We start from the raw sequence: 23,174 nt of genomic DNA, 5'->3' as shown, positions 1-23,174 counted from the left end.
AGCTGAAGGAGGGACGGGGAGGAGCTAGGGGGGACGGGGGGGCCGTTACTGCGCTTCCCGCTGTTTCTCGGCATTGAGCCGGAAGCAGCGGGAGGAGTAATACACAAGAAGCAAAGCTCCCACCCTCCCACCCTTGTTTTGTTACTCCTTAGGTCTTCTGTACGTCCGTATATGAGCGTTGTGTTTTATTTTGTGTGTTTATTTAACATGTTTTTCTTTTTTCCGGAGTAGGTTCTGTTGTCATGGCAGCTGGCGGGGGGAGTCCTTGAGGCCAGTCAGTACAAAATGGTGGGGGGGTCGCATCGGGGGTATGCGTCCCCCAAAAAAGGTACATGGTTGAAGACTTCATCGGGTGTTATCCCTTTGAAGTGGTCTTCTGGTAGAAGGTATGTCACTTGAAGGCTTCATCGGGTGTTATCCCTTTGAAGTGGACTTCTAGTGGTCGGTATATCACTTGAGGGCTTCAACGGGTGTTATCCCCTTGAAGTGGACTTCTAGTGGTTGGAGCCATCTGCAGAGGTGAACGGTGCTTCCGAGCTGGTTTACGGCTGGAGGTAATTAGTGGTTTGCAGATGGCTAATTCGGTGTGTTCTTGAAAGGAACATCTGAAGGGGCTTCAAGGACTTCCTCTGCTCGGGTTAATGTTAACGTTTAATTGTTATTTATGATTCTGACCCATGTTGGGTCATGTGAATTATTAGGAGGAATTCTCTGGTGGATTCCTAACTAGTTATCCGAATGTTTCGGATTTTAAATTGTTTTATAAAACTGTGAAATTAATAAACGGCTGCTGTGGCCATTTCACATCCAACCTCGGTGTCATGTGTCGTTACTAAATGGGGGTGGGGGATAGTATGGTTTAAGGTTAACACACGACTCTACCTAGGCAGGTCATGAGGTGTTCCAATGTGAAATGCCGGAAACACAGAAACACAGACGACACACAACAAGAGGTGGCAATCTATTCATTAATTGCATTTAATCAATGAGCTCATTATCACTCATGCATTGTCCAACAGGTGTTGAAATAATGGGATTAAAAGGGGAGATCCCTTCAGAAAGACAGAAACAATAGCAAAGACAAAAAACACTTTTGGAATCTGCTTTTAGTCAACACATAAGGAAAGGGTGCACCGGTCCTGGAAATACTGCAATACCAGGTCAATGCGTGGAGTGGACAGAGCAAGCTCTATTTCCATCTCCCTGTTCTAAAAATCCATTTAATATATGGTCCCCAGATAGGGGACGTATCAGATATTAAACTGATAAGAACAGATACTACACTTGATCTTAGCCAAAAGGCCGAGAAGCGATAACCCGAACGGGCCGCGCGTTGCCCGAGCCTGCCCGATACTGCTGTTCAGCCCTTGCAGCGATTCAGCCTACTTCTAGGCAATTCCATGGGGCCCTGCAGGCTCACACACTCACAGCTACACGGGAGGTGAATAAAGGCCGGAGAGGAAGCCAGACAGGATTTGCTTCTTTTGCTTGCACCACAATGCAGTGCTGAAAGAGGAGGAATCTACATAAAAACGCCTTCCTGGCAACGCCCAAATGCCCTGCTGCCATGCAGATAAACACTGGCAGCGGCAGCAAGTGCATGCCCACAGCCACCCCTTGTTCCTTCACACCTTGTATCAGCTGTAATCCAGTCCAGTCCAGTGCTGCCTGCTGAGCAGCACTGACCAACACTGCCTGGGCCCAGGCTTTTATCTCTGAGGCCCCATTATGATGTCAGAAAGCTGGCTCTGGAATCCTGAGGGCTCCACTATGACACGTGCAAAGTTCCGTCTGAACTTTATATAAGACGGTGAGGCTCAGTCAGTCACTCAGTGTTGCCTGAGAGGGCAACACTGCAACAGCCGGCCGCCAGGCTGTCTTTTTTTTGCACAGCTAGTTGCCTCCAGGAGGCCACAAGAGGGAGACAAGGGACTGCAAAATGGAAAATAGGCATCCACCAACTTTACAGACAACTTCTCCTTGCTCCTACAACCTCCATCCTTGCACAGTTTGTTATTCTTCTAGGTAACATAGTAACAAATCCAAATTGCTGCTCTCTTTGTAGGCAAGCAAGGCTTTGTTGCAACTGCAATTCTTACTTCTTCTTGAAATGTAGGGACGACAGTACATTCCATCACATCCATCTAGTGTACACAGGTAGGTCCATTGTGGCGGGCAGGCGAGCGGGCGGGCTGCTTTATTGGCTGTTTGCTGTTCCCCTACTCCACTCCACTATTTGACTGTTGTGCTGCATCAATCAATCAATCAATCAATCAATCAATCAATCAATCAGTGGCTGGCTCAGGTGCAGCTCTTTAACTTACCTAAAAGGGAGGGCGGAGAGAAGACAAGGAAGGTGAATGAGGTGTTCCAATGTGAAATGCCGGAAACACAGAAACACAGACGACACACAACAAGAGGTGGCAATCTATTCATTAATTGCATTTAATCAATGAGCTCATTATCACTCATGCATTGTCCAACAGGTGTTGAAATAATGGGATTAAAAGGGGAGATCCCTTCAGAAAGACAGAAACAATAGCAAAGACAAAAAACACTTTTGGAATCTGCTTTTAGTCAACACATAAGGAAAGGGTGCACCGGTCCTGGAAATACTGCAATACCAGGTCAATGCGTGGAGTGGACAGAGCAAGCTCTATTTCCATCTCCCTGTTCTAAAAATCCATTTAATATATGGTCCCCAGATAGGGGACGTATCAGATATTAAACTGATAAGAACAGATACTACACTTGATCTTAGCCAAAAGGCCGAGAAGCGATAACCCGAACGGGCCGCGCGTTGCCCGAGCCTGCCCGATACTGCTGTTCAGCCCTTGCAGCGATTCAGCCTACTTCTAGGCAATTCCATGGGGCCCTGCAGGCTCACACACTCACAGCTACACGGGAGGTGAATAAAGGCCGGAGAGGAAGCCAGACAGGATTTGCTTCTTTTGCTTGCACCACAATGCAGTGCTGAAAGAGGAGGAATCTACATAAAAACGCCTTCCTGGCAACGCCCAAATGCCCTGCTGCCATGCAGATAAACACTGGCAGCGGCAGCAAGTGCATGCCCACAGCCACCCCTTGTTCCTTCACACCTTGTATCAGCTGTAATCCAGTCCAGTCCAGTGCTGCCTGCTGAGCAGCACTGACCAACACTGCCTGGGCCCAGGCTTTTATCTCTGAGGCCCCATTATGATGTCAGAAAGCTGGCTCTGGAATCCTGAGGGCTCCACTATGACACGTGCAAAGTTCCGTCTGAACTTTATATAAGACGGTGAGGCTCAGTCAGTCACTCAGTGTTGCCTGAGAGGGCAACACTGCAACAGCCGGCCGCCAGGCTGTCTTTTTTTTGCACAGCTAGTTGCCTCCAGGAGGCCACAAGAGGGAGACAAGGGACTGCAAAATGGAAAATAGGCATCCACCAACTTTACAGACAACTTCTCCTTGCTCCTACAACCTCCATCCTTGCACAGTTTGTTATTCTTCTAGGTAACATAGTAACAAATCCAAATTGCTGCTCTCTTTGTAGGCAAGCAAGGCTTTGTTGCAACTGCAATTCTTACTTCTTCTTGAAATGTAGGGACGACAGTACATTCCATCACATCCATCTAGTGTACACAGGTAGGTCCATTGTGGCGGGCAGGCGAGCGGGCAGGCTGCTTTATTGGCTGTTTGCTGTTCCCCTACTCCACTCCACTATTTGACTGTTGTGCTGCATCAATCAATCAATCAATCAATCAATCAATCAATCAATCAATCAATCAATCAGTGGCTGGCTCAGGTGCAGCTCTTTAACTTACCTAAAAGGGAGGGCGGAGAGAAGACAAGGAAGGTGAATGAGGTGTTCCAATGTGAAATGCCGGAAACACAGAAACACAGACGACACACAACAAGAGGTGGCAATCTATTCATTAATTGCATTTAATCAATGAGCTCATTATCACTCATGCATTGTCCAACAGGTGTTGAAATAATGGGATTAAAAGGGGAGATCCCTTCAGAAAGACAGAAACAATAGCAAAGACAAAAAACACTTCTGGAATCTGCTTTTAGTCAACACATAAGGAAAGGGTGCACCGGTCCTGGAAATACTGCAATACCAGGTCAATGCGTGGAGTGGACAGAGCAAGCTCTATTTCCATCTCCCTGTTCTAAAAATCCATTTAATATATGGTCCCCAGATAGGGGACGTATCAGATATTAAACTGATAAGAACAGATACTACACTTGATCTTAGCCAAAAGGCCGAGAAGCGATAACCCGAACGGGCCGCGCGTTGCCCGAGCCTGCCCGATACTGCTGTTCAGCCCTTGCAGCGATTCAGCCTACTTCTAGGCAATTCCATGGGGCCCTGCAGGCTCACACACTCACAGCTACACGGGAGGTGAATAAAGGCCGGAGAGGAAGCCAGACAGGATTTGCTTCTTTTGCTTGCACCACAATGCAGTGCTGAAAGAGGAGGAATCTACATAAAAACGCCTTCCTGGCAACGCCCAAATGCCCTGCTGCCATGCAGATAAACACTGGCAGCGGCAGCAAGTGCATGCCCACAGCCACCCCTTGTTCCTTCACACCTTGTATCAGCTGTAATCCAGTCCAGTCCAGTGCTGCCTGCTGAGCAGCACTGACCAACACTGCCTGGGCCCAGGCTTTTATCTCTGAGGCCCCATTATGATGTCAGAAAGCTGGCTCTGGAATCCTGAGGGCTCCACTATGACACGTGCAAAGTTCCGTCTGAACTTTATATAAGACGGTGAGGCTCAGTCAGTCACTCAGTGTTGCCTGAGAGGGCAACACTGCAACAGCCGGCCGTCAGGCTGTCTTTTTTTTGCACAGCTAGTTGCCTCCAGGAGGCCACAAGAGGGAGACAAGGGACTGCAAAATGGAAAATAGGCATCCACCAACTTTACAGACAACTTCTCCTTGCTCCTACAACCTCCATCCTTGCACAGTTTGTTATTCTTCTAGGTAACATAGTAACAAATCCAAATTGCTGCTCTCTTTGTAGGCAAGCAAGGCTTTGTTGCAACTGCAATTCTTACTTCTTCTTGAAATGTAGGGACGACAGTACATTCCATCACATCCATCTAGTGTACACAGGTAGGTCCATTGTGGCGGGCAGGCGAGCGGGCGGGCTGCTTTATTGGCTGTTTGCTGTTCCCCTACTCCACTCCACTATTTGACTGTTGTGCTGCATCAATCAATCAATCAATCAATCAATCAATCAATCAATCAATCAATCAGTGGCTGGCTCAGGTGCAGCTCTTTAACTTACCTAAAAGGGAGGGCGGAGAGAAGACAAGGAAGGTGAATGAGGTGTTCCAATGTGAAATGCCGGAAACACAGAAACACAGACGACACACAACAAGAGGTGGCAATCTATTCATTAATTGCATTTAATCAATGAGCTCATTATCACTCATGCATTGTCCAACAGGTGTTGAAATAATGGGATTAAAAGGGGAGATCCCTTCAGAAAGACAGAAACAATAGCAAAGACAAAAAACACTTTTGGAATCTGCTTTTAGTCAACACATAAGGAAAGGGTGCACCGGTCCTGGAAATACTGCAATACCAGGTCAATGCGTGGAGTGGACAGAGCAAGCTCTATTTCCATCTCCCTGTTCTAAAAATCCATTTAATATATGGTCCCCAGATAGGGGACGTATCAGATATTAAACTGATAAGAACAGATACTACACTTGATCTTAGCCAAAAGGCCGAGAAGCGATAACCCGAACGGGCCGCGCGTTGCCCGAGCCTGCCCGATACTGCTGTTCAGCCCTTGCAGCGATTCAGCCTACTTCTAGGCAATTCCATGGGGCCCTGCAGGCTCACACACTCACAGCTACACGGGAGGTGAATAAAGGCCGGAGAGGAAGCCAGACAGGATTTGCTTCTTTTGCTTGCACCACAATGCAGTGCTGAAAGAGGAGGAATCTACATAAAAACGCCTTCCTGGCAACGCCCAAATGCCCTGCTGCCATGCAGATAAACACTGGCAGCGGCAGCAAGTGCATGCCCACAGCCACCCCTTGTTCCTTCACACCTTGTATCAGCTGTAATCCAGTCCAGTCCAGTGCTGCCTGCTGAGCAGCACTGACCAACACTGCCTGGGCCCAGGCTTTTATCTCTGAGGCCCCATTATGATGTCAGAAAGCTGGCTCTGGAATCCTGAGGGCTCCACTATGACACGTGCAAAGTTCCGTCTGAACTTTATATAAGACGGTGAGGCTCAGTCAGTCACTCAGTGTTGCCTGAGAGGGCAACACTGCAACAGCCGGCCGCCAGGCTGTCTTTTTTTTGCACAGCTAGTTGCCTCCAGGAGGCCACAAGAGGGAGACAAGGGACTGCAAAATGGAAAATAGGCATCCACCAACTTTACAGACAACTTCTCCTTGCTCCTACAACCTCCATCCTTGCACAGTTTGTTATTCTTCTAGGTAACATAGTAACAAATCCAAATTGCTGCTCTCTTTGTAGGCAAGCAAGGCTTTGTTGCAACTGCAATTCTTACTTCTTCTTGAAATGTAGGGACGACAGTACATTCCATCACATCCATCTAGTGTACACAGGTAGGTCCATTGTGGCGAGCAGGCGAGCGGGCGGGCTGCTTTATTGGCTGTTTGCTGTTCCCCTACTCCACTCCACTATTTGACTGTTGTGCTGCATCAATCAATCAATCAATCAATCAATCAATCAATCAATCAATCAGTGGCTGGCTCAGGTGCAGCTCTTTAACTTACCTAAAAGGGAGGGCGGAGAGAAGACAAGGAAGGTGAATGAGGTGTTCCAATGTGAAATGCCGGAAACACAGAAACACAGACGACACACAACAAGAGGTGGCAATCTATTCATTAATTGCATTTAATCAATGAGCTCATTATCACTCATGCATTGTCCAACAGGTGTTGAAATAATGGGATTAAAAGGGGAGATCCCTTCAGAAAGACAGAAACAATAGCAAAGACAAAAAACACTTTTGGAATCTGCTTTTAGTCAACACATAAGGAAAGGGTGCACCGGTCCTGGAAATACTGCAATACCAGGTCAATGCGTGGAGTGGACAGAGCAAGCTCTATTTCCATCTCCCTGTTCTAAAAATCCATTTAATATATGGTCCCCAGATAGGGGACGTATCAGATATTAAACTGATAAGAACAGATACTACACTTGATCTTAGCCAAAAGGCCGAGAAGCGATAACCCGAACGGGCCGCGCGTTGCCCGAGCCTGCCCGATACTGCTGTTCAGCCCTTGCAGCGATTCAGCCTACTTCTAGGCAATTCCATGGGGCCCTGCAGGCTCACACACTCACAGCTACACGGGAGGTGAATAAAGGCCGGAGAGGAAGCCAGACAGGATTTGCTTCTTTTGCTTGCACCACAATGCAGTGCTGAAAGAGGAGGAATCTACATAAAAACGCCTTCCTGGCAACGCCCAAATGCCCTGCTGCCATGCAGATAAACACTGGCAGCGGCAGCAAGTGCATGCCCACAGCCACCCCTTGTTCCTTCACACCTTGTATCAGCTGTAATCCAGTCCAGTCCAGTGCTGCCTGCTGAGCAGCACTGACCAACACTGCCTGGGCCCAGGCTTTTATCTCTGAGGCCCCATTATGATGTCAGAAAGCTGGCTCTGGAATCCTGAGGGCTCCACTATGACACGTGCAAAGTTCCGTCTGAACTTTATATAAGACGGTGAGGCTCAGTCAGTCACTCAGTGTTGCCTGAGAGGGCAACACTGCAACAGCCGGCCGCCAGGCTGTCTTTTTTTTGCACAGCTAGTTGCCTCCAGGAGGCCACAAGAGGGAGACAAGGGACTGCAAAATGGAAAATAGGCATCCACCAACTTTACAGACAACTTCTCCTTGCTCCTACAACCTCCATCCTTGCACAGTTTGTTATTCTTCTAGGTAACATAGTAACAAATCCAAATTGCTGCTCTCTTTGTAGGCAAGCAAGGCTTTGTTGCAACTGCAATTCTTACTTCTTCTTGAAATGTAGGGACGACAGTACATTCCATCACATCCATCTAGTGTACACAGGTAGGTCCATTGTGGCGGGCAGGCGAGCGGGCGGGCTGCTTTATTGGCTGTTTGCTGTTCCCCTACTCCACTCCACTATTTGACTGTTGTGCTGCATCAATCAATCAATCAATCAATCAATCAATCAATCAATCAATCAATCAATCAATCAATCAATCAGTGGCTGGCTCAGGTGCAGCTCTTTAACTTACCTAAAAGGGAGGGCGGAGAGAAGACAAGGAAGGTGAATGAGGTGTTCCAATGTGAAATGCCGGAAACACAGAAACACAGACGACACACAACAAGAGGTGGCAATCTATTCATTAATTGCATTTAATCAATGAGCTCATTATCACTCATGCATTGTCCAACAGGTGTTGAAATAATGGGATTAAAAGGGGAGATCCCTTCAGAAAGACAGAAACAATAGCAAAGACAAAAAACACTTTTGGAATCTGCTTTTAGTCAACACATAAGGAAAGGGTGCACCGGTCCTGGAAATACTGCAATACCAGGTCAATGCGTGGAGTGGACAGAGCAAGCTCTATTTCCATCTCCCTGTTCTAAAAATCCATTTAATATATGGTCCCCAGATAGGGGACGTATCAGATATTAAACTGATAAGAACAGATACTACACTTGATCTTAGCCAAAAGGCCGAGAAGCGATAACCCGAACGGGCCGCGCGTTGCCCGAGCCTGCCCGATACTGCTGTTCAGCCCTTGCAGCGATTCAGCCTACTTCTAGGCAATTCCATGGGGCCCTGCAGGCTCACACACTCACAGCTACACGGGAGGTGAATAAAGGCCGGAGAGGAAGCCAGACAGGATTTGCTTCTTTTGCTTGCACCACAATGCAGTGCTGAAAGAGGAGGAATCTACATAAAAACGCCTTCCTGGCAACGCCCAAATGCCCTGCTGCCATGCAGATAAACACTGGCAGCGGCAGCAAGTGCATGCCCACAGCCACCCCTTGTTCCTTCACACCTTGTATCAGCTGTAATCCAGTCCAGTCCAGTGCTGCCTGCTGAGCAGCACTGACCAACACTGCCTGGGCCCAGGCTTTTATCTCTGAGGCCCCATTATGATGTCAGAAAGCTGGCTCTGGAATCCTGAGGGCTCCACTATGACACGTGCAAAGTTCCGTCTGAACTTTATATAAGACGGTGAGGCTCAGTCAGTCACTCAGTGTTGCCTGAGAGGGCAAAACTGCAACAACCGGCCGCCAGGCTGTCTTTTTTTTGCACAGCTAGTTGCCTCCAGGAGGCCACAAGAGGGAGACAAGGGACTGCAAAATGGAAAATAGGCATCCACCAACTTTACAGACAACTTCTCCTTGCTCCTACAACCTCCATCCTTGCACAGTTTGTTATTCTTCTAGGTAACATAGTAACAAATCCAAATTGCTGCTCTCTTTGTAGGCAAGCAAGGCTTTGTTGCAACTGCAATTCTTACTTCTTCTTGAAATGTAGGGACGACAGTACATTCCATCACATCCATCTAGTGTACACAGGTAGGTCCATTGTGGCGGGCAGGCGAGCGGGCGGGCTGCTTTATTGGCTGTTTGCTGTTCCCCTACTCCACTCCACTATTTGACTGTTGTGCTGCATCAATTAATCAATCAATCAATCAATCAATCAATCAATCAATCAATTAATCAATCAATCAATCAGTGGCTGGCTCAGGTGCAGCTCTTTAACTTACCTAAAAGGGAGGGCGGAGAGAAGACAAGGAAGGTGAATGAGGTGTTCCAATGTGAAATGCCGGAAACACAGAAACACAGACGACACACAACAAGAGGTGGCAATCTATTCATTAATTGCATTTAATCAATGAGCTCATTATCACTCATGCATTGTCCAACAGGTGTTGAAATAATGGGATTAAAAGGGGAGATCCCTTCAGAAAGACAGAAACAATAGCAAAGACAAAAAACACTTTTGGAATCTGCTTTTAGTCAACACATAAGGAAAGGGTGCACCGGTCCTGGAAATACTGCAATACCAGGTCAATGCGTGGAGTGGACAGAGCAAGCTCTATTTCCATCTCCCTGTTCTAAAAATCCATTTAATATATGGTCCCCAGATAGGGGACGTATCAGATATTAAACTGATAAGAACAGATACTACACTTGATCTTAGCCAAAAGGCCGAGAAGCGATAACCCGAACGGGCCGCGCGTTGCCCGAGCCTGCCCGATACTGCTGTTCAGCCCTTGCAGCGATTCAGCCTACTTCTAGGCAATTCCATGGGGCCCTGCAGGCTCACACACTCACAGCTACACGGGAGGTGAATAAAGGCCGGAGAGGAAGCCAGACAGGATTTGCTTCTTTTGCTTGCACCACAATGCAGTGCTGAAAGAGGAGGAATCTACATAAAAACGCCTTCCTGGCAACGCCCAAATGCCCTGCTGCCATGCAGATAAACACTGGCAGCGGCAGCAAGTGCATGCCCACAGCCACCCCTTGTTCCTTCACACCTTGTATCAGCTGTAATCCAGTCCAGTCCAGTGCTGCCTGCTGAGCAGCACTGACCAACACTGCCTGGGCCCAGGCTTTTATCTCTGAGGCCCCATTATGATGTCAGAAAGCTGGCTCTGGAATCCTGAGGGCTCCACTATGACACGTGCAAAGTTCCGTCTGAACTTTATATAAGACGGTGAGGCTCAGTCAGTCACTCAGTGTTGCCTGAGAGGGCAACACTGCAACAGCCGGCCGCCAGGCTGTCTTTTTTTTGCACAGCTAGTTGCCTCCAGGAGGCCACAAGAGGGAGACAAGGGACTGCAAAATGGAAAATAGGCATCCACCAACTTTACAGACAACTTCTCCTTGCTCCTACAACCTCCATCCTTGCACAGTTTGTTATTCTTCTAGGTAACATAGTAACAAATCCAAATTGCTGCTCTCTTTGTAGGCAAGCAAGGCTTTGTTGCAACTGCAATTCTTACTTCTTCTTGAAATGTAGGGACGACAGTACATTCCATCACATCCATCTAGTGTACACAGGTAGGTCCATTGTGGCGGGCAGGCGAGCGGGCGGGCTGCTTTATTGGCTGTTTGCTGTTCCCCTACTCCACTCCACTATTTGACTGTTGTGCTGCATCAATCAATCAATCAATCAATCAATCAATCAATCAATCAATCAATCAATCAATCAGTGGCTGGCTCAGGTGCAGCTCTTTAACTTACCTAAAAGGGAGGGCGGAGAGAAGACAAGGAAGGTGAATGAGGTGTTCCAATGTGAAATGCCGGAAACACAGAAACACAGACGACACACAACAAGAGGTGGCAATCTATTCATTAATTGCATTTAATCAATGAGCTCATTATCACTCATGCATTGTCCAACAGGTGTTGAAATAATGGGATTAAAAGGGGAGATCCCTTCAGAAAGACAGAAACAATAGCAAAGACAAAAAACACTTTTGGAATCTGCTTTTAGTCAACACATAAGGAAAGGGTGCACCGGTCCTGGAAATACTGCAATACCAGGTCAATGCGTGGAGTGGACAGAGCAAGCTCTATTTCCATCTCCCTGTTCTAAAAATCCATTTAATATATGGTCCCCAGATAGGGGACGTATCAGATATTAAACTGATAAGAACAGATACTACACTTGATCTTAGCCAAAAGGCCGAGAAGCGATAACCCGAACGGGCCGCGCGTTGCCCGAGCCTGCCCGATACTGCTGTTCAGCCCTTGCAGCGATTCAGCCTACTTCTAGGCAATTCCATGGGGCCCTGCAGGCTCACACACTCACAGCTACACGGGAGGTGAATAAAGGCCGGAGAGGAAGCCAGACAGGATTTGCTTCTTTTGCTTGCACCACAATGCAGTGCTGAAAGAGGAGGAATCTACATAAAAACGCCTTCCTGGCAACGCCCAAATGCCCTGCTGCCATGCAGATAAACACTGGCAGCGGCAGCAAGTGCATGCCCACAGCCACCCCTTGTTCCTTCACACCTTGTATCAGCTGTAATCCAGTCCAGTCCAGTGCTGCCTGCTGAGCAGCACTGACCAACACTGCCTGGGCCCAGGCTTTTATCTCTGAGGCCCCATTATGATGTCAGAAAGCTGGCTCTGGAATCCTGAGGGCTCCACTATGACACGTGCAAAGTTCCGTCTGAACTTTATATAAGACGGTGAGGCTCAGTCAGTCACTCAGTGTTGCCTGAGAGGGCAACACTGCAACAGCCGGCCGCCAGGCTGTCTTTTTTTTGCACAGCTAGTTGCCTCCAGGAGGCCACAAGAGGGAGACAAGGGACTGCAAAATGGAAAATAGGCATCCACCAACTTTACAGACAACTTCTCCTTGCTCCTACAACCTCCATCCTTGCACAGTTTGTTATTCTTCTAGGTAACATAGTAACAAATCCAAATTGCTGCTCTCTTTGTAGGCAAGCAAGGCTTTGTTGCAACTGCAATTCTTACTTCTTCTTGAAATGTAGGGACGACAGTACATTCCATCACATCCATCTAGTGTACACAGGTAGGTCCATTGTGGCGGGCAGGCGAGCGGGCGGGCTGCTTTATTGGCTGTTTGCTGTTCCCCTACTCCACTCCACTATTTGACTGTTGTGCTGCATCAATCAATCAATCAATCAATCAATCAATCAATCAATCAATCAATCAATCAATCAATCAATCAGTGGCTGGCTCAGGTGCAGCTCTTTAACTTACCTAAAAGGGAGGGCGGAGAGAAGACAAGGAAGGTGAATGAGGTGTTCCAATGTGAAATGCCGGAAACACAGAAACACAGACGACACACAACAAGAGGTGGCAATCTATTCATTAATTGCATTTAATCAATGTGCTCATTATCACTCATGCATTGTCCAACAGGTGTTGAAATAATGGGATTAAAAGGGGAGATCCCTTCAGAAAGACAGAAACAATAGCAAAGACAAAAAACACTTTTGGAATCTGCTTTTAGTCAACACATAAGGAAAGGGTGCACCGGTCCAGAAGAGGCTGGACGCAGCTGCAGGCTTGAGGGAAGCCGACATGACCGTCCTGGTAGGGAAAGGGTTAATGTTAAGAGGTGAGGGAAAGGTGAAGAAGCTGAAGGAGGGACGGGGAGGAGCTAGGGGGGACGGGGGGGCCGTTACTGCGCTTCCCGCTGTTTCTCGGCATTGAGCCGGAAGCAGCGGGAGGAGTAGTACACAAGAAGCAAAGCTCCCCGTTGCCCGGCTTTTTAGTATGGCAGAGGCCCTGATTTTAGAGCGGCTGCGTGCCGCTGCTGTGCACCACGGTCCCGGATGGCTGGAGGAGACCGTGGCTGCATTAACGCGGATCCCGGACGCCGTTTCGCCACGTCGGGCACGGCGTTCGGGGTCTGTTGTAAGGGACAGGCTCCCCTCCCCCGGCCCCCCTACGAGCATGGCTATGGCGGCGGGGGGGGAGTCGGCAACAACCGCTCCTGCGCTGGGCAGGCAGAGAGCGGTAGCAGGGGTGACGGCGATGCAGGCTGTGTCGACCCGTCCCTCTCGGCGGTCCCGACCTCCAGAGCGCCTGAGTCCGGAGGTAGTCCCGCGGACACGGCGTCGCAGAGGGAGCCCGATCCCGGACGCTGCAGGCCAGGCAGCTGGGAGGACCGCCCCTTCCCAGGCCCTGCGTCCTGGCAGGAATCCCAGGCCGCGACGGGGTCCGGCGGTAAGCAGGGAGTCGCAGGCCGGGCTCCCTGTCACCCCTCCCCCATCAGATGGAAGATGTCAAGAGCAAGGTACGGCCGCCCCGCATGGTGATGTTCCGGCCAGGGGGCAGGCTTCGTCAGGATCGTCTAGACGGACGACTAGATCTGCAGCGACGTCGAGGCAACAGGTCCGGTCGGAAGTCTGGGTCCCGGCGGTCGGGCGGCAGGTTGCCGGCCCATCGGTCAGCGCGTCCTCATCCCCTTTCCGAAGAGGTCGTTGGGAGGGACAGTCGTCGGCGAGAGAAGAACTGGAGGAAGGTGAACTGGACGTCTATCGTCGAGGTCAGGATGGTCCGGCTGACGGGAACACAGCGCCTGTGCAGCCCGGTGAGTGTATAACTCCTTTATTGTCTTATCCAGCGATTTTTATGTCGGGTGTCGGCGGGGGGGCTGCTAGCATAGCATCGGGGGCCGGTAGTGGCGCGGGCGGACGCGACGGAGCGGGTTTGGCAGATTTAGTGGGTTGCTTACGGGAGCTGGTGGGGCGCCTGGATAGGGCCGCGGCGCCGGTAGTAACGGAAGTGTCCCCTGCGGTAGTTTGGGAAGGCTCCAGGGAAGTGGGATCGTTGCAGGCGCGTCCTGTGGTGGCGGTTAGAGAGGCGGTCGCGGTGTCGGTGCAGACTGAGGCACAGAAGGACGGCGATCGAGTGCGCATGGACGATCGTGCTCGGGGGGAGGTGTATGTTTGTTTTGAGGGTCCGTTGGGGGCGCATTTAAAGCAGGAGGTGCGTGATCGGATCTGGAAAGATGAATATGTTGAAATTTTTTCTCTCTTGCCGCTGGCTAAATTCAATTTGGATAAGAGCAAGCGGGATGAGAGTAAAAAGGACGAGGAGGAACGGCGGCGGTATAGGCTTATCCCGCAGACGTTCGTTAATTGGTCGCAGGCGTTCGCCATATTGGCTAGTGTGATAGGGGAAAAGGCGCCGGAAAATTGTTCGGCGTTATTTTGTTATTTTGATGCTATTGGGGAGGCTCATAGGGCGTATGGGGGTCAGGCGTGGCTGCGATATGATGAGCAATTCCGTCAGCGGAAGGCGGTTCGGCCGGCGATTCGGTGGGACCAGAAGGATATTGCTCTCTGGTTACGGGTTACGGTTCCGGTTAGGCAGCCCTTTCCCGGGAGCGGTGGCCAGGGAGGCCAGACTAGTCAGAGTGGACCAAGCGGCGGGGGAAAGGCGGGGTTTTGCTGGCAATTCAATGAAGGCCAGTGTAAGTTCGGGGCCACGTGCAAGTTCAAGCACGTGTGCTCCGAGTGTAATGGTGCATCACACGGGGCGGCAAAATGTCTGCGTAAAAAGAGGTCCGGGAACCAGCACGGGGCTGGTCAAGGGGGTGTCGCCGGTGAGGGTGGAAAGGATGGCCCCTTATCTAAATGAGTATCCGGATAGGGCGGCGGCTAAGTTGCTTTATGAAGGGTTTAGTGTTGGTTTTGTTATTCCTCCGCCTCCTTATGAGGTTCCGGTTACGCGGAGAAATTTAAAATCGGCTTACGTGCATGCGGAAGTCGTGTCGGAAAAGTTGTTAAAAGAAGTTTCGTTGGGGCGCATGTCGGGGCCATTTGTGGAGTCGCCGGTGAAAGATTTAGTTGTGTCCCCTTTGGGTATTGTCCCTAAACGCGAGCCCGGAAAGTTTCGTTTGATTCAACATTTATCGTATCCCAAAGGTTCGTCGGTAAACGACGGGATTGATCACGAGTTGTGTTCCGTAGTTTATACCTCATTCGATAAGGCGGTGGGGTTAGTGCGGGCTGCGGGTCCGGGGGCGCTGCTAGCAAAAACCGACATCGAGGCGGCGTTCAGGTTGTTGCCGGTGCATCCAGAAAGCCAACGGCTGTTGGGCTGTTTTTGGAATGGGGCCTTTTACGTGGATCGGTGCCTTCCGATGGGGTGTTCTCTTTCTTGTGCATACTTCGAGGCGTTTAGTAGCTTCGTGGAGTGGGTAACGAGGGGAGTATCCGGGGTCGATTCGTTGATCCATTACTTAGATGATTTTTTGTGCGTTGGCCCGGGGGGTTCGCCGGTTTGCGGTAACTTGCTTCATGCCCTGCAGAAGGTGGCGAGGGATTTTGGGATCCCTTTGGCGCCGGAAAAAACGGAGGGCCCGGTAGCGACGATTTGTTTCTTGGGAATCGAAATTGACTCGGTGGCAATGGAGTGTCGGCTCCCGGCGGATAAGCTGGGTGCTTTGAGGCTGGAGGTGCGACGGGCTTGTAGAAGGAAGAAAATGTCGTTGAGGGAGCTTCAGTCGCTGCTGGGGAAGTTGAATTTCGACTGCCGGATTATGCCGATGGGGAGGGTGTTTGGTAGAAGGTTGGCGGCGGCAACGGCGGGAGTGCGGGCGCCGCATCATTTTGTGAGGCTCAAGGAGGAGCACCGAGCTGATCTTCAGGTTTGGGATGACTTCTTGGGCCAGTACAATGGTCGCTCGCTATGGATGGCCCCAGCGCAGGATACGAGTGATCTGAATATTTTCACGGATGCGGCTGGGGCGGGTGGCTTTGGAGCTTACGGGGGAGGTCCGTGGTGCGCAGGTCAATGGCCGGCTAGCTGGGTGTCCAGTGGATTGACGCGGAATCTGGCCCTGCTCGAGCTGTTTCCCATCGTGGTGGCGGCTACCATTTGGGGGGACAGGCTCAGGGATAAGAAGGTCCGTTTTTACTGCGACAACATGGGTGTGGTGCTTGCCATTAATAACATCACGGCGTCCTCTCCTCCGGTAGTTCAATTGTTGCGACATTTAGTGTTGGTGTGTTTGTCGCTGAACGCGTGGGTGGTGGCGGTGCATGTCCCGGGTGTACGGAATTGTGTTGCTGATGCTCTTTCTCGCTCGCAGTGGGACCGGTTTCGGCAATTGGCTCCGGGAGCGGAACGTATTGGTTTGGCGTGTCCGGATCATCTATGGGATCTGGTATCGGTCCCGTAGAGCAGCTGTTACAAAGGTCTTTGGCGGGCACGACGTGGAGGGCTTATGCTGCTTGTTGGAGGCAGTGGGAGGAGTGGGTAAGAGAGTTGGGTGATGTCAATACGGATAGAGACAGGTTGGTGGCACTTTTGTATTGGTTAGGGGATGCCTGGGAGGCGGGGTTTTCAGTAGCGAAGGTGAACCGGTTTATATCCGCGGTGGCGTTTGGGCTTAAGTTGCGGGGCTTGCGGGATGTATCGAAGGAATTTCTGGTATCGCAGGCTTTGAAGGGGTTGCGCAGAGGTAGGGTGGAGGCGGATAGTAGAAGGCCGGTGTCGTTTGCTTTGCTGGGCTTGTTGGGTGGTTCATTGGCATCGGTATGTCGTTCTTCAGATGAAATGGATTTGTTTCGGTTGGCTTTCTCGTTGGCGTTCTTCGGAGCATTTAGAATAGGTGAGTTGGTGTCGCCAAGTACTAAACAGGCAGGGGGGCTGAGATCTGGGGAGGTGAGCCTTTTTGCAGATCGGTTGGAGGTATGGTTGCGTAGATCAAAAACTGACCAATTAGGGAAGGGAAAACTGATAGTTTTGTTCGCTCTCCCGGGGTCGGTCATGTGCCCAGTAGAGTGCATGCGTGGTTTTACAAAAAACAGGGGGTCTCCAGATTTGCCTTTGTTATGTCATGTGGACGGGTCGTTCTTGTCCAGGTTTCAGTTTGGAGCTGTTTTTAAAAAATGTTTGACGGCGGTTGGGGTTGCGGCAGGCTCATATTCATCTCATTCCTTCCGGATTGGCGCAGCAACGGAAGCAGGGCGCTGGGGGTTGGATGATGAGGGGGTGAGGCGTATTGGTCGTTGGGAGTCTAAAAGGTTTAAGTCCTATGTCCGCCCCCATATGTTGTAATTTTGTTGTTTATGCTTGCAAATGTATATGGTGGTGCCTAACTGTGTTTTCCGTTTCAGATTCGCCTCCTTGTCTGGTGTGGTTGATGGGTCATTCGTACGTGCACTGGGGGGCTTTGAGGGCGGACGTCCGCCCGGATGGTCGCCAGTTGCGCATTCCGCGACAGGATGCGGTTGTGCATTGGCTGGGGTTTAGAGGTATGTCGTGGAACAGGGTGTTGGCGGAATTCCAGACATATGTGCGGCTTGATAGGGTTCCGGAGGTTTTAGTGTTGCACGTGGGTGGGAATGACTTAGGAGTCCGCCCTTTTCGTGAGTTGGTGCGGGATATCAAACATGATTTGTTGTGTTTGTGGGTATCTTATCCCAAGTTGGTGGTAGTGTGGTCGGACATAGTCCCAAGGAAGCATTGGCGGTTAGCTAGATCGGTGGAGAGAGTCAATAAGGCTCGGATAAAAGTTAACCGGGCGGTGTCCCGTTTTGTGGCAAAGAACGGGGGCATTTGCGTGAGGCATAGGGATTTGGAGTCAGGATTGGGGAATTTCTGGAGGAGTGACGGGGTTCATCTGACCGAGGTTGGCATTGATATTTGGAGCTTGGCTATAGCAGAAGGCATAGAAAGGGCGGTGGTGGTGTGGAGGAACTCACAGGCTTAAGGTGGTCAAGGCCTGTTTCGCGGTGGCGGGGGGAGTCCTTGAGGCCAGTCAGTACAAAATGGTGGGGGGGTCGCATCGGGGGTATGCGTCCCCCAAAAAAGGTACATGGTTGAAGACTTCATCGGGTGTTATCCCTTTGAAGTGGTCTTCTGGTAGAAGGTATGTCACTTGAAGGCTTCATCGGGTGTTATCCCTTTGAAGTGGACTTCTAGTGGTCGGTATATCACTTGAGGGCTTCAACGGGTGTTATCCCCTTGAAGTGGACTTCTAGTGGGTGGAGCCATCTGCAGAGGTGAACGGTGCTTCCGAGCTGGTTTACGGCTGGAGGTAATTAGTGGTTTGCAGATGGCTAATTCGGTGTGTTCTTGAAAGGAACATCTGAAGGGGCTTCAAGGACTTCCTCTGCTCGGGTTAATGTTAACGTTTAATGGTTATTTATGATTCTGACCCATGTTGGGTCATGTGAATTATTAGGAGGAATTCTCTGGTGGATTCCTAACTAGTTATCCGAATGTTTCGGATTTAAATTGTTTTTATAAAACTGTGAAATTAATAAACGGCTGCTGTGGCCATTTCACATCCAACCTCGGTGTCATGTGTCGTTACTAAATGGGGGTGGGGGATAGTATGGTTTAAGGTTAACACACGACTCTACCTAGGCAGGTCAAGAAGAGGCTGGACGCAGCTGCAGGCTTGAGGGAAGCCGACATGACCGTCCTGGTAGGGAAAGGGTTAATGTTAAGAGGTGAGGGAAAGGTGAAGAAGCTGAAGGAGGGACGGGGAGGAGCTAGGGGGGACGGGGGGGCCGTTACTGCGCTTCCCGCTGTTTCTCGGCATTGAGCCGGAAGCAGCGGGAGGAGTAGTACACAAGAAGCAAAGCTCCCACCCTCCCACCCTTGTTTTGTTACTCCTTAGGTCTTCTGTACGTCCGTATATGAGCGTTGTGTTTTATTTTGTGTGTTTATTTAACATGTTTTTCTTTTTTCCGGAGTAGGTTCTGTTGTCATGGCAGCTGGCGGGGGGAGTCCTTGAGGCCAGTCAGTACAAAATGGTGGGGGGGTCGCATCGGGGGTATGCGTCCCCCAAAAAAGGTACATGGTTGAAGACTTCATCGGGTGTTATCCCTTTGAAGTGGTCTTCTGGTAGAAGGTATGTCACTTGAAGGCTTCATCGGGTGTTATCCCTTTGAAGTGGACTTCTAGTGGTCGGTATATCACTTGAGGGCTTCAACGGGTGTTATCCCCTTGAAGTGGACTTCTAGTGGGTGGAGCCATCTGCAGAGGTGAACGGTGCTTCCGAGCTGGTTTACGGCTGGAGGTAATTAGTGGTTTGCAGATGGCTAATTCGGTGTGTTCTTGAAAGGAACATCTGAAGGGGCTTCAAGGACTTCCTCTGCTCGGGTTAATGTTAACGTTTAATGGTTATTTATGATTCTGACCCATGTTGGGTCATGTGAATTATTAGGAGGAATTCTCTGGTGGATTCCTAACTAGTTATCCGAATGTTTCGGATTTAAATTGTTTTTATAAAACTGTGAAATTAATAAACGGCTGCTGTGGCCATTTCACATCCAACCTCGGTGTCATGTGTCGTTACTAAATGGGGGTGGGGGATAGTATGGTTTAAGGTTAACACACGACTCTACCTAGGCAGGTCATGGAAATACTGCAATACCAGGTCAATGCGTGGAGTGGACAGAGCAAGCTCTATTTCCATCTCCCTGTTCTAAAAATCCATTTAATATATGGTCCCCAGATAGGGGACGTATCAGATATTAAACTGATAAGAACAGATACTACACTTGATCTTAGCCAAAAGGCCGAGAAGCGATAACCCGAACGGGCCGCGCGTTGCCCGAGCCTGCCCGATACTGCTGTTCAGCCCTTGCAGCGATTCAGCCTACTTCTAGGCAATTCCATGGGGCCCTGCAGGCTCACACACTCACAGCTACACGGGAGGTGAATAAAGGCCGGAGAGGAAGCCAGACAGGATTTGCTTCTTTTGCTTGCACCACAATGCAGTGCTGAAAGAGGAGGAATCTACATAAAAACGCCTTCCTGGCAACGCCCAAATGCCCTGCTGCCATGCAGATAAACACTGGCAGCGGCAGCAAGTGCATGCCCACAGCCACCCCTTGTTCCTTCACACCTTGTATCAGCTGTAATCCAGTCCAGTCCAGTGCTGCCTGCTGAGCAGCACTGACCAACACTGCCTGGGCCCAGGCTTTTATCTCTGAGGCCCCATTATGATGTCAGAAAGCTGGCTCTGGAATCCTGAGGGCTCCACTATGACACGTGCAAAGTTCCGTCTGAACTTTATATAAGACGGTGAGGCTCAGTCAGTCACTCAGTGTTGCCTGAGAGGGCAACACTGCAACAGCCGGCCGCCAGGCTGTCTTTTTTTTGCACAGCTAGTTGCCTCCAGGAGGCCACAAGAGGGAGACAAGGGACTGCAAAATGGAAAATAGGCATCCACCAACTTTACAGACAACTTCTCCTTGCTCCTACAACCTCCATCCTTGCACAGTTTGTTATTCTTCTAGGTAACATAGTAACAAATCCAAATTGCTGCTCTCTTTGTAGGCAAGCAAGGCTTTGTTGCAACTGCAATTCTTACTTCTTCTTGAAATGTAGGGACGACAGTACATTCCATCACATCCATCTAGTGTACACAGGTAGGTCCATTGTGGCGGGCAGGCGAGCGGGCGGGCTGCTTTATTGGCTGTTTGCTGTTCCCCTACTCCACTCCACTATTTGACTGTTGTGCTGCATCAATCAATCAATCAATCAATCAATCAATCAATCAATCAATCAATCAATCAATCAGTGGCTGGCTCAGGTGCAGCTCTTTAACTTACCTAAAAGGGAGGGCGGAGAGAAGACAAGGAAGGTGAATGAGGTGTTCCAATGTGAAATGCCGGAAACACAGAAAACACAGACGACACACAACAAGAGGTGGCAATCTATTCATTAATTGCATTTAATCAATGAGCTCATTATCACTCATGCATTGTCCAACAGGTGTTGAAATAATGGGATTAAAAGGGGAGATCCCTTCAGAAAGACAGAAACAATAGCAAAGACAAAAAACACTTTTGGAATCTGCTTTTAGTCAACACATAAGGAAAGGGTGCACCGGTCCTGGAAATACTGCAATACCAGGTCAATGCGTGGAGTGGACAGAGCAAGCTCTATTTCCATCTCCCTGTTCTAAAAATCCATTTAATATATGGTCCCCAGATAGGGGACGTATCAGATATTAAACTGATAAGAACAGATACTACACTTGATCTTAGCCAAAAGGCCGAGAAGCGATAACCCGAACGGGCCGCGCGTTGCCCGAGCCTGCCCGATACTGCTGTTCAGCCCTTGCAGCGATTCAGCCTACTTCTAGGCAATTCCATGGGGCCCTGCAGGCTCACACACTCACAGCTACACGGGAGGTGAATAAAGGCCGGAGAGGAAGCCAGACAGGATTTGCTTCTTTTGCTTGCACCACAATGCAGTGCTGAAAGAGGAGGAATCTACATAAAAACGCCTTCCTGGCAACGCCCAAATGCCCTGCTGCCATGCAGATAAACACTGGCAGCGGCAGCAAGTGCATGCCCACAGCCACCCCTTGTTCCTTCACACCTTGTATCAGCTGTAATCCAGTCCAGTCCAGTGCTGCCTGCTGAGCAGCACTGACCAACACTGCCTGGGCCCAGGCTTTTATCTCTGAGGCCCCATTATGATGTCAGAAAGCTGGCTCTGGAATCCTGAGGGCTCCACTATGACACGTGCAAAGTTCCGTCTGAACTTTATATAAGACGGTGAGGCTCAGTCAGTCACTCAGTGTTGCCTGAGAGGGCAACACTGCAACAGCCGGCCGCCAGGCTGTCTTTTTTTTGCACAGCTAGTTGCCTCCAGGAGGCCACAAGAGGGAGACAAGGGACTGCAAAATGGAAAATAGGCATCCACCAACTTTACAGACAACTTCTCCTTGCTCCTACAACCTCCATCCTTGCACAGTTTGTTATTCTTCTAGGTAACATAGTAACAAATCCAAATTGCTGCTCTCTTTGTAGGCAAGCAAGGCTTTGTTGCAACTGCAATTCTTACTTCTTCTTGAAATGTAGGGACGACAGTACATTCCATCACATCCATCTAGTGTACACAGGTAGGTCCATTGTGGCGGGCAGGCGAGCGGGCGGGCTGCTTTATTGGCTGTTTGCTGTTCCCCTACTCCACTCCACTATTTGACTGTTGTGCTGCATCAATCAATCAATCAATCAATCAATCAATCAATCAATCAATCAATCAATCAATCAGTGGCTGGCTCAGGTGCAGCTCTTTAACTTACCTAAAAGGGAGGGCGGAGAGAAGACAAGGAAGGTGAATGAGGTGTTCCAATGTGAAATGCCGGAAACACAGAAACACAGACGACACACAACAAGAGGTGGCAATCTATTCATTAATTGCATTTAATCAATGAGCTCATTATCACTCATGCATTGTCCAACAGGTGTTGAAATAATGGGATTAAAAGGGGAGATCCCTTCAGAAAGACAGAAACAATAGCAAAGACAAAAAACACTTTTGGAATCTGCTTTTAGTCAACACATAAGGAAAGGGTGCACCGGTCCTGGAAATACTGCAATACCAGGTCAATGCGTGGAGTGGACAGAGCAAGCTCTATTTCCATCTCCCTGTTCTAAAAATCCATTTAATATATGGTCCCCAGATAGGGGACGTATCAGATATTAAACTGATAAGAACAGATACTACACTTGATCTTAGCCAAAAGGCCGAGAAGCGATAACCCGAACGGGCCGCGCGTTGCCCGAGCCTGCCCGATACTGCTGTTCAGCCCTTGCAGCGATTCAGCCTACTTCTAGGCAATTCCATGGGGCCCTGCAGGCTCACACACTCACAGCTACACGGGAGGTGAATAAAGGCCGGAGAGGAAGCCAGACAGGATTTGCTTCTTTTGCTTGCACCACAATGCAGTGCTGAAA

General features: G+C 49.7%; 11 non-coding genes across 11 annotated transcripts; all 11 read right to left on the bottom strand.

Annotated features, from left to right (window-relative positions):
* Positions 1-1,123: 1,123 nt before the first annotated feature.
* Positions 1,124-1,314, bottom strand: LOC142710184 (U2 spliceosomal RNA). The gene has a single exon (XR_012869283.1). It is a non-coding gene; the product is annotated as a U2 spliceosomal RNA (small nuclear RNA).
* Positions 1,315-2,590: 1,276 nt separating this feature from the next.
* LOC142710183 (U2 spliceosomal RNA) lies at positions 2,591-2,781 on the bottom strand. The gene has a single exon (XR_012869282.1). It is a non-coding gene; the product is annotated as a U2 spliceosomal RNA (small nuclear RNA).
* A 1,288-nt stretch (positions 2,782-4,069) lies between these two features.
* On the bottom strand, positions 4,070-4,260 carry LOC142710181 (U2 spliceosomal RNA). The gene has a single exon (XR_012869281.1). It is a non-coding gene; the product is annotated as a U2 spliceosomal RNA (small nuclear RNA).
* A 1,284-nt stretch (positions 4,261-5,544) lies between these two features.
* LOC142710180 (U2 spliceosomal RNA) lies at positions 5,545-5,735 on the bottom strand. Its single transcript, XR_012869280.1, has one exon. It is a non-coding gene; the product is annotated as a U2 spliceosomal RNA (small nuclear RNA).
* A 1,280-nt stretch (positions 5,736-7,015) lies between these two features.
* Positions 7,016-7,206, bottom strand: LOC142710179 (U2 spliceosomal RNA). The gene has a single exon (XR_012869279.1). It is a non-coding gene; the product is annotated as a U2 spliceosomal RNA (small nuclear RNA).
* Positions 7,207-8,506: 1,300 nt separating this feature from the next.
* On the bottom strand, positions 8,507-8,697 carry LOC142710177 (U2 spliceosomal RNA). The gene has a single exon (XR_012869277.1). It is a non-coding gene; the product is annotated as a U2 spliceosomal RNA (small nuclear RNA).
* A 1,300-nt stretch (positions 8,698-9,997) lies between these two features.
* On the bottom strand, positions 9,998-10,188 carry LOC142710176 (U2 spliceosomal RNA). The gene has a single exon (XR_012869276.1). It is a non-coding gene; the product is annotated as a U2 spliceosomal RNA (small nuclear RNA).
* A 1,292-nt stretch (positions 10,189-11,480) lies between these two features.
* LOC142710175 (U2 spliceosomal RNA) lies at positions 11,481-11,671 on the bottom strand. The gene has a single exon (XR_012869275.1). It is a non-coding gene; the product is annotated as a U2 spliceosomal RNA (small nuclear RNA).
* An 8,147-nt stretch (positions 11,672-19,818) lies between these two features.
* Positions 19,819-20,009, bottom strand: LOC142710210 (U2 spliceosomal RNA). The gene has a single exon (XR_012869307.1). It is a non-coding gene; the product is annotated as a U2 spliceosomal RNA (small nuclear RNA).
* Positions 20,010-21,302: 1,293 nt separating this feature from the next.
* Positions 21,303-21,493, bottom strand: LOC142710174 (U2 spliceosomal RNA). The gene has a single exon (XR_012869274.1). It is a non-coding gene; the product is annotated as a U2 spliceosomal RNA (small nuclear RNA).
* A 1,292-nt stretch (positions 21,494-22,785) lies between these two features.
* Positions 22,786-22,976, bottom strand: LOC142710173 (U2 spliceosomal RNA). Its single transcript, XR_012869273.1, has one exon. It is a non-coding gene; the product is annotated as a U2 spliceosomal RNA (small nuclear RNA).
* Between the last annotated feature and the right edge of the window lie 198 nt (positions 22,977-23,174).

The sequence above is a fragment of the Rhinoderma darwinii genome, unplaced genomic scaffold (assembly GCF_050947455.1).
Source record: "Rhinoderma darwinii isolate aRhiDar2 unplaced genomic scaffold, aRhiDar2.hap1 Scaffold_422, whole genome shotgun sequence".
Taxonomy (NCBI): Eukaryota; Metazoa; Chordata; class Amphibia; order Anura; family Rhinodermatidae; genus Rhinoderma; species Rhinoderma darwinii.
Note: the sequence above shows the minus strand (reverse complement) of the source record. Positions and strands in the feature narration are given on the sequence as shown.